The sequence below is a fragment of the Gobio gobio genome (genome assembly GCF_949357685.1).
Source record: "Gobio gobio genome assembly, chromosome: 4".
Lineage (NCBI taxonomy): Eukaryota > Metazoa > Chordata > Actinopteri > Cypriniformes > Gobionidae > Gobio > Gobio gobio.
Window position 1 is genome coordinate 45,384,130 of NC_137100.1, and position 11,317 is coordinate 45,395,446.

An 11,317-nucleotide genomic window follows, 5' to 3' on the forward strand; every position below is an offset into this window, starting at 1 on the left:
TCTTGTGTTTTCTTGGAGATCTCCTTTTCAAATGAGTGAAGTTTTATTGTTTTATTGCAGGTTAGATTTCTTGAGTTCAGTCTTGTGAAATCCATTCTTACATAGGAATCATATTGCAACGATTTTAAGTAATGTAATAAGATACATTTCAATAAAGGCCAGTAAAAAGATAAAGACATGGACATTATAGACTAAGAAACCCTTTAAAGGTCCCATGGCATGGCATTTTTCTATTATTTTATAATGTTTCCTGAGGTGTACTTATATTGTTAGTATGACTTTTACATCATAAAATGTCATAATTTAGAAATAAAAGACATTTTTTCTATACTGCTGTTTGCCCTGTGGCTGAAGGCCCTGCTTCAAGAGGCGTGTCTGCTGTGAGACTTCAGTAAAAACGCCCACTGTTGTGATTGGCTGACATCTTTGCATTTTAAATGAGCGGAGGGGGCGTGGTTTAACGAGGTCTACGAGGCACGAGCAGGCACGAGCTGCTGCCAGAGAGACGGATGGACCTGAGTTCACTTCACATCAGTTCTCAGCATGTCTGAACTGTTGTAGTTACAGCATATACTTCAGGTTATTAGTATATTTCTAGTCGGAGGGACTGTCACTCATGTCAGAAAGTTAGTAACTTTAGTAAATTATGGATCAGCGCTGACTGGAGACGCGAACCGTTTAGAACGATTCAGTCCGATTTGGTGAACTGATTCAGTTCACTAAAAAGAACTGGTTCAAAAGAAAGATCGTTCGCGAACCGGACATCACTAATGTACCAGAGACTGAGCTCAGCGATTGCTAACAAAGTTATTTATAGTAACTACTGAGTTATGAGAGCGCTGTCAGTCAGCGCGAGTTTATTGTGTTTGTATCTGAGAGTTCTGAATAAACACGAGTCCCAGTCACACCGAGTCCGTCTTCATCATTATTACCATCTTTGTAACACATGCAAAGTACCATTACAGCTGTCGAGATGAACGAGTTAAAAGTAAGTGTTGATAATAGCATTATTTTTAAAATAAAATAAAAGCGTCAGTGACACGCGTTGAGTACACAGCGCAAACAAAGACACAACAGCAGTAATCGAATGTAATCCAGTTTATTGTGGGGCTAGGCTGGCTAGCCCGAATATGCTCACGCTTACCCCCTTCTGCAGAATCTCATGCCGCGTTTGGTGCCTCCGCTGTGGGCTAGATGCAGTACTGGGGGTCGGGGATGTTGAAGGCCACCGGCCATTGCAGCCCGAGCTTCGGCGTGTGTGAGGCCGATGTTGAGCAGAAACTAATGACTGTATGCACATTTTAGAACCGATAGACGCAACGAGGACGTACAAAAACACTGACTCACAAGATAGAAAACACGAAAACACCGTTCTGTCTGGAGAGAGAGAAGCCGCATTGTGTGCACGAATAATAAATAATTAGCTACACATCAGAAATCACTGATCACAGATCAGAAGGAACTGAAAAAAGACTTCTGTTTTCATTTGTACATCCAAACACTGAGAAACTGCCATTATTCACTCATTCACAACCCATGATCGTCTCGGTTACGACTGTAACCTTAGTTCCCTGATAGGGAACGAGACGCTGCGTCACCGCTTTGGGAACGCCTCTGCGTGATTGCGTCGTGAAGCACGTATGTCATCAGTCCAATAGAGAGACGGAACGTCATAGGCGGGTGACGTCATAGACCCGGAAGCTATAAAGCACACCGGCAAACACACGCCGTTAGCTTCTGAAGAAGGCCTGAAACAAGGCGCTTGCGGGCATGCGAGGAGTATGGCCGGGTGACGCAGCGTCTCGTTCCCTATCAGGGAACTAAGGTTACAGTCGTAACCGAGACGTTCCCCTTCAAGGGAACTCGAGCTGCGTCACCGCTTTGGGAACGAGAATACCCACGTCCCCATGCGAGTCTGGATGCCCGCCTGTAACGGCTACGAGGCGAGCACCCGAGACCCCGGAGTAGCAGAAATATCTAGTTCATAGAACCTGACAAAAGTATGCGGCGATGACCACCCCGCCGCATCACACACTTCCTGCAGGGAGGCCCCTGCCAAGAGAGCTTGAGAAGCAGCCATACTCCTAGTGGAGTGGGACCGAACAGCCAAAGGAGAGGGCTGTCCGGCCGCCACATAAGCCAGTGAGATAGCCTCGACTACCCACTTGCTCATCCTCTGCTTTGACACCGGACCCCCACGGGATGGAGGTCTGTAGCAAACAAATAACTGATCAGTTTTCCTCCACAGGGCAGCTCTGTGGACATAGGCGTCTAAAGCGCGAACTGGACAAAGCAGATTTAACTTTTCCTGGTCTGACGTCACAAAGGGAGGAGGACAGAAGGCCTGGAGCACAATAGGTCTCACAGGATTAGTGAGGACCTTAGGAATATACCCGAGCCTCGGAGAGAGAAAGGCCTTAGCCATACCCGGGGCAAACTCCAAGCACGAGGGTGCGACAGAGAGGGCTTGCAAGTCCCCAATTCTTTTAAGAGAAGAAATAGCAAGAAGAAAAATAGTTTTTAAAGTGAGAAACTTTTCAGAAACTTCCTCGAGCGGCTCGAAGGGAGCCTCGGAAAGGCCTTGAAGGACGATGGATAAGTCCCAGGCCGGCACCCTGGTGCGTGTCACAGGTCTCAGCCTCAAGGTTCCACGGAGGAAACGAGTTACTAGAGGGTGTCGCCCTAATGAAACTCCACTCAAAGGAGTGTGGTAAGCAGCTATGGCCACCACGTACACCTTTAGTGTGGAGGGGGCTAACCCAGCAGAGAATCTCTCCTGCAGGAACTCCAGCACCACGCTCGCAGGGCAGTTAACTGGATCCCGCAGGTGATCTCGACACCATAAGGTGAAGAGTCTCCACTTTAGGTAGTACAGTTTCCTCGTAGAAGGAGCTCTGGAGTGTAGAATGGTCTCAACAACCTCAGTTGAGAGACCGGAACTTATGAGCTGGGCCCCCTCAGAGGCCAAGCCCACAGTTTCCACAACTCCGGGCGGGGGTGAACAAAAACTCCGCCCGCCTGAGAGAGAAGGTCCCTCCTGAACGGGATCTACAGGGGAGAGCCGTCGAGAAGAGACACCAGATCCGAGAACCATACCCGGCCCGGCCAGAACGGGGCTACTAGCAGGAGACGGGCCCCGTCCCGGCGCACTCTCTCTAGAACTCCCGGAAGCAGAGCGATCGGGGGGAAAGCGTACAGGCGCAGCCTCGGCCACTCCTGTACCATCGCATCCAGTCCGAGAGGAGCTGGAGGCGACAGGGAGAACCACAGATGACAATGAGAGTTCTCGTGAGTGGCGAACCGGTCCACTTGGGCCCTGCCGAACTTCTCCCAAAGGAGCTCCACCACATCGGTGTGGAGTCTCCACTCCCCGGGCCTTGGCCCCTGCCTCGACAGGATATCTGCTTCGACGTTCAACCGCCCAGGAATGTACATAGCCTTGACTGACAGCAATTTCCCCTGAGCCCAGAGGAGGATAAGGCGCGCCAGCTTGTATAAGCGACGGGACCTCAAACCCCCCTGATGGTTGATGTAGGAGACCACCGATGTGCTGTCTGTGCGTACAAGCACATGAACGCCCCTGAGATGCGGCAGGAAGTGCTTCAGAGCCTGAAACACCACCAACATTTCCAGGCAATTTATATGCCACGAACGCTGGTGCTCCTGCCACAGACCCTGGGCCGAGCGACCACTCATGGTCGCCCCCCAGCCCGTCAGGGAGGCATCCGTGGTCAGAGAAGTACGCTGACACGGTGCCCCCAGCGACGGGCCCTGGGTCAGGAACCTGGGGTCCTTCCACATAACCAAGGTGCGGAGACACCGCCGCGTTGCCTTGATTACGCGAAAGGGGTTCCCCCTCGGGGAAAAACCCCTGGTCTTGAGCCACCACTGTAGCGGCCTCATGAACAGCAGGCCCGAAGGAATAACGTTGGACGCGGCTGCCATCAGACCCAACAGTCTCTGAAACTGCTTTACAGTGAGCGGCTGGTCTAGCTTCACCCCTTTCACGGCTGAGAGGATCGACCCCACGCGAGGCTCCGACAGACGAGCCTGCATAGCGACCGAATCCCAACTCACCCCGAGATAAGTGATCTTCTGCACAGGAGAGAGAACACTCTTCTTGGAGTTGAGCCTCAGCCCCAACCTCCTCATATGCGCGAGAACAACATCTCGATGCTGAACCGCGAGACGCGCTGACTGTGCTAGTATCAGCCAGTCGTCGATGTAATTGAGAATGCGGATCCCCTGCAAACGCAAGGGGACCAGAGCAGCGTCCACACACTTCGTGAACGTGCGGGGTGAAAGGGCTAAACCGAAAGGAAGCACTCGATATTGGTACGCTTCTCCCCTGAAAGCGAACCTCAGGAACTTCCTGTGCTGCGGAAGGATGGAGACATGGAAATATGCATCTTTGAGATCTATCGTGACAAACCAGTCCTCGGACCTGATCTGAGACACGATCTGTTTGAGTGTCAGCATCCTGAACTTGAGCTTTGCCACGGCTCGGTTCAGGACGCGAAGATCCAAGATGGGGCGCAGCCCACCATCCTTCTTTGGCACTATGAAGTACCGGCTGTAAAAGCCTGACTCCCTGTCCGGGGGGGGGACCCTCTCTATAGCCCCCTTTTGCAGCAGAGTCTGTACTTCTTGAGTCATCACCAGAGCCTGCACCGCGAGGACCCCGTTGAAGCTGGGGGGACGGCATCTGAACTGAATCGCGTACCCCAACTTTACACATTGCAGGACCCAACGAGATATGTGAGGCAGATTTTCCCACTCTGACACAAAATCTACTAAGGGAACCAGCCTCTCGAGGCTGGTCTCTGATGTACTCTGCACCGCGAGTGCAGCGCCCTGAAGCGGCGAACCGGCAGGGAACGACTGACTCGACGGCATAATTTCCCTCCGAAGAGGGTGCGGGCCATCCTCGAATGACCCGCGGGGCTCCTCCGCGCCCCGTCACTCGGGCGGGGTTGGCGGACTGACCCCGTGAGGGTACCGCGGATGCACGGGTACCGTGTACAGCGGTAAGCACCGTGCGCCCGCGGAGGGGATCACCCTCACTGTCCTGGGCCCAGAGGCGTCAGGACTTCTTTGACGCAGCCTTCCTCGCCACAATGACTGTCCTCAGATCAGCCCTGGGGTTAGAAGGCTGCGCCTGTGAGCGCCGCGCACCCGACGACCCTTTCTGCGGGGGTGTACGAGTGGCAACTCTCACTCTTTGCTGCGCCCTGTGCGAGGAGCTCGTACTCGGCGTCTGCTGCTCCCGCCCAGCAGCAGACGAGACCTGGGGCTTACGGGGAAGGAACTGCTTGAGCGCCGCTGCCTGTTTTTTCGCCTCCAGGAACCTGTCGGTAACCGTGGTGACAGCGTCACCGAACAGGCCCTCCGGAGACAGCGGCGCATCAAGCAAAAAGCTCTTGTCCCTTTCCTTAATGTCCGTAAGATTCAGCCATAAATGCCTCTCCATGGCCACTAGGGCTGCCATAGAACGGCCGACGCATCGGGCCGTCTCCTTGGTGGCACGGAGAGCGAGATCGGCAGTCGATCGAAGTTCATTAATAGTATCGACTCCGATCTCGTGGCTTTCCCCCAGGTCCCTCAGCAGATCAGCCTGATATGCCTGCACAATAGACATCGTGTGCAGACACGCGGCGGCTTGACCTGCTGCCGAGTATGCTTTGCCCACAAAAGATGATGTCACTTTAAGAGGTTTTGTGGGCAAAGTCGGAGCCTTTACGGTCGACGCAGACTCGGGTGACGGATGGCTCGCAAGCGTCTGTTCAACCCGAGGCAGCTGACCATAACCGTGTCTTTTACACCCCGCGATATTGCTATAAACAGACGTTTGCGGGGTGAAAATGCGTGCAGACACGGGCCGCTTCCAAGACCTCGACACCTCGGTGTGGAGGTCCGGGAAAAACGGCAGACTCCTTCGAGGAGGCTGAACAGAGCGCGCGGGGAGAAAGCGCTCGTCGAGTCTGCTTTTTACGGCAGCTCGCTCATGATGTTCATGTGGCCAGTCAATGTGTAGTCTGGCCACCGCTCTGCTCAGCACCTCCATGAGCTCCTCACTTGCAGGGGAATGAAGTGACGAGTCTCCACCCCCTGCATCAATGCTACAGACATCAACCTCCTCGGAGGAAGATAGCTGCAGTATCGCGGCCGCTCCCCGGGCGGGAGAAGCCGCAGAGCGGGCTCCCGATCCCAGAGAGGCAGAGCTGGATCTGGCGGGTGAAGGAAGAGATAGGGCGGGGCCCGTCTCCATCCCCTCCGTCAGATCCTTTGGCGAACCCCACGACATGAGTCGCCGCTGAGCCTCAGCAGCAGCGGGACCCGTGCCGTGGGGAGCGCTAACCGGGACGCCCTCCTCGAAGAGCGCCCGGCGGGATCGCAGCACGCGAAGAGGCAGAGCCTCACAATGCTCGCAGCCGGCACCCTCGAGTGCCGACTGCGCGTGCTGCTCTCCCAAACAAACAACGCACATCAAGTGTGTATCCCCGCTCGTGATGTAGCGTGAGCAGGGAGGAACACACTGTCTGTAACGCTGTTCGCTCGTCATATTTATTTTTTATTTTTTCTTGATCAATGTGGTGAGAGTGCAAACGAAACAAAACAGTCTGAACTCAGACACAACACAAAGACACTTTGGACAGATTTTACACAGAGCGCTTGTTGAAGGCAACAGAAGCTAACGGCGTGTGTTTGCCGGTGTGCTTTATAGCTTCCGGGTCTATGACGTCACCCGCCTATGACGTTCCGTCTCTCTATTGGACTGATGACATACGTGCTTCACGACGCAATCACGCAGAGGCGTTCCCAAAGCGGTGACGCAGCTCGAGTTCCCTTGAAGGGGAACTCTCGAGTGTTTGCATGGGTGTGCCAGATTCTCTGGGCGGAGGAAAGGGAGGTAACCGTTCCTGCTTGGACGTCAAACCAGGAGACTTCAGGATTGGCTCGTCTGGCCTGTCATTTTCTCAAAGGCAGAGAGAGACCGCCAGAACTCGGGTTTACACCGATCAACATTTATATCCACTTGGGGACAATATTCAGGCTAGGGGAACTCATATTAATGTTGAAAAACCTCATAAAATGAAAATTTCATGCCATGGGACCTTTAACCCTCTGGTCCTCTTCGGTCAAAAATGACCGAAAACTTTTACGTTTTGAAATGTATAATTTTTTTGCCTTATCAGAATGGAATGACACTTGGTGACTTTTGTTGCATTAGCTATGTGAACACACACAAAAAAAATCAAGGAGATGATTCGGATATGTTAAAAGGTCGTAAAAAAAATAGTCACACTTGTCTCCTTCACGGTCAAAAAAGCAACAAGTCAACAAGTCAACAAGCATAGGAAATGAATAGGAAATACGCAAAAATACGAAAACTCAGAGAAACTTTTGGTGGTACAAACTACAAATCAGCCACTGTGCAGAAAAAAAGTGCACAGCAATGAAGGGGTAACACTCTAAAATGTCAAGAGTGCAAATTAGACACTAGACATGTGCCGGTATACGGTAATACGATATACCGCAATAATGAACATGCACAATATTGTTATTGTGGGCACTTAAAAATACAGTGAATAATAATTTTTACGAATTATTAAGATTTTTAGAATGCATTTTAAGAATACTTTACCCATCAACCGTTTAAAATGAACAACACGTCCAAGAGAAAGACGCACTGATGTAAACAAACCGTGCATGAGCCGAGCACATGGCGGAACGAGTGAAGGGGACGTGCATTCACTCTCTGACAGCAGAGGGCGTTGATGGAACAGCAGAAATGCAGTCGTTTCCCCGGTAACCCTCGTAAACAAAACAATACGGTGCTCATCACATAACCCAATACTTAATACTTAACGACTTAAGGCTATTCATTTTCAAACTTAAACATTTTATATTTTAATCTAGACTAAATTACATGCCCTAGATATTGTTTGAATATGTTCTGATTGTTGTTCACACTTAAAAGGCTCTATTATTTAAGATTAGTTCATTCATTAACAAACTGACAATGAAAAATACTTCTAAAGCATTTATTAACCTTAGTTAAATGTAAATTTCAGCAAAATAATAACACATTATTAAAATCAAAAGTTGTAACTGTATTATTTAATGGACCTGGGCTAACACTAACAGTTGCTTTTTTTTAACTAACATTATCAAAGAATAATAACTGTAAAAAATGTAGCTGTTCGCTCTTTGTTAATGTTAATGCATTAACTAGTGAGACTTTATTGTAAAGTGTTACCTATTGTTCTTTATAATTCTTTAGCATTTTAATTTTTAAATATTTTAAAATTATTATTAAATTATTATTAAAATTATTATTAAATATTATTAAATATTTGTTTACTTTATACACTTTTGTGTTTTGCTTTATTGTATTTCTGTCAGATCCATCAAGTCAAGAACACATGACAATAAAAATTAAAAAAAATTATTGAATTGCAATCAGTTGATGAATTCTGAATTAAATTTTGTTTTTGGCGGCATGGCTCATGAGCACCATGAAATAGCAGAGAGTCAGAGGACAGCAGCAGCATTAGGAAACGCTCACACAGTTTAGGACTGGGAGAGCTTAACTATTCCCCCAAAGAACAGAGCAGCAACGATGACAAAGTAAATGCCACGTTATACACGACAGGAGGAGGTGGGGAGGTGGTGGGTTGCAAAGCAGCGAGCAGCAAGTAGTAAGAACGAACTGAATCTGCTTTAAATAGGCGCCCTGTTTTTAGCGTAGCCATTAGCAGCGAGGGGAGTTGAAACAGCTGATGCAAATCAGCTGATGAGACAGTGGTGTTGTCAATCACGTTAGCAGCGTCTTGACTACTTGGTCTGCCAGAACTGACGCTGACGCTCAATTTAAATGTTTGGTTCTTTTTGTTATAAGAAAGTTGACAACACTTTTTTTGCAATGAATTTCAATATCGTGATAATACCGCATACCGTGATAAAAGCTTCAGCAATGAACCGCAACATGAAAATTTGATAACGGCACATGCCTATTAGACACCCACACTCCCACACACACACACCCACGCACACAAACACACACACACACACACACACACACACACACACATAGAAATTAACAGGTAAGACTGCAACAGCAAATTTTGAGAATATGCTAAATAAAATCAATACATGAAAAAAAAATACAAAAGTGACTCTCTCGCTCAAATGCACACACACACAGAGAGAGAGAGAGAGAGAGAGAGAGAGAGAGAGAGAGACAGACAGAAATTAACAGGCAAGACTGCATTTATTGAAAAAAAAAAAAGCTATAGCCTACAGATGGTTACATGACATTACACATGTTTTTATTTTTTTAACAGCTCCAGAAGGCGCTATTCTCACTTCAAAAAAATTATTTTAAAGGCCTGCACTCTATTGTAATGTGAAATGTTGCATTTTTGGGGAAAAAATTTTAAAAATGACAAATTAAATATTAATTCTAATGGAAAAAATTGCTCATTAAAATTGTATTATTATTGCATAGTACCATAGAATCCCTTCAAAATTTTAAATAATAATCAAAAAATATTATTGAACAGAAATATATTACATTGGTTTTCCTTGGAAAAAAAAGTGACATTTTAAGGCTTCGGTCACTTTTGACTGCAAAGGAGACAAGTGTGACCCCTAAACGAAGAGGACCAGAGGGTTAAATAGCTAATTTTCAAATTATAAACATTTGACAGATCCTATCCAAAGGTCTGGGAAACCACTGCATTGAAAAAAGAGCAGACAACAGAAGAATATCTTTCAAATCCATCAAACACACAAGGACATATGCTGGCAAATCTCTAAAACTCATGCTCTCAAGTCATGCTCTCATATATGTTACAACTTTTACCCTTAGTCTTGAGTCCTGCTTATATCCTCATCCATATTCATTATTTACACAAGGAAATAACAGCAATTAGACAGAGCTGCACTTCTTTACAAAGCATTAAAAAATGATAAAGCATTTTATAGAGTTTTAATTAATCTCCTTAAAGCTGAATGTCATCCTTGGTTAAATCGCTGAGGCTGATGTTTTTTTCACAAAGACTAGCCTTTGTGGCTAATTCATAGGTTCAAAATTCATTGATATTGCACAGGGAAATTGGGACACCCGTGTTTTTTCAAGAGCATTTTGAATGTTGTCACGCAACTATACAGCTTAAGATCACTGTTAACTGCTAACCAGCTAGGGAAAAGATTAAGCCATTACAACCAAACATGCAATTAGATCTCATACAGTCAATGATCTCTCCAACCTTACAATGCCCTATAAATGAGAATAAAATAATATTCAGATCCACTTGAAAAGTGCATGTTATTTCATCCGAACCCCCCAATTTCTATTAGGCTATGTAATTTCCCAAATAATCAGGGAGTGCCCTTTAGAAATAAAGCTCTTTTTCTCTTGGACCATCAGAATGTATGACATATAGATTGAATCAGCACTGTTAGTAAAGTACATGACTCAGCTTGTTTCTCATCATGTCTCTCTTGACAGCTGATGCAAGGTGCACGAAAGTGTTCTCCTTGTGTTCCACAACTGAATAGACTTTTGTCCACTGCAGTGGACATTATATTTTAGGGAATTTCTCTGACATCATAACATGTCACATGTCACAGTCTGGATGTCCTGTAAAGAACACATTCAGGGCTTTGCAGAGATACCAAATGTTTGGAGGTTTCATCAGGACAACAACTTCTTCTTGGTCTTTGAAAATGGCTGACATTAATGTTTAGCACTCTTATGGAAATATGATAATATTTTTTAATATCAATGCATTTCATTATATCTTTCATAACATAGTTCAGAATCATCTTTAAACAAAGTTTGTTTAAAAAAAATCCTGAAACCTACAAAATGTATTGGTGAATTAAAAATAAATCCCATTGTTTTTGCCTATACATGTAATTTCATGTCGTTTAATTTTTTTAACAACTGAGTCCTGGTGTCAACTCCAGAGGACATATCATAACATGAATAAAATATCATTTTTCAAAAATGTTTTTTCCATTTGTTTCTTATGCTCTAAACAATGTAATGACATGAAAAAATACTAAATTCAAAACACTTTTTTTTCTGGGTCCCAGGAGGATATATATCCTTCTTTCCTACAATTTCATGAAACAAGCATCATGTGAATACCTTAGGGGACCAGTATGGCAATAAAGGCATTGGGTCAACGTTATGTTCACGTTGATGCTTAAGGCGTCAGGTTGGTCCTCTGAGGACCACTGAATCAAGGTGATAAAGAACAAGGTAAAATCAAACGCAGAGCACCAGTCCATGCTATTAACATAC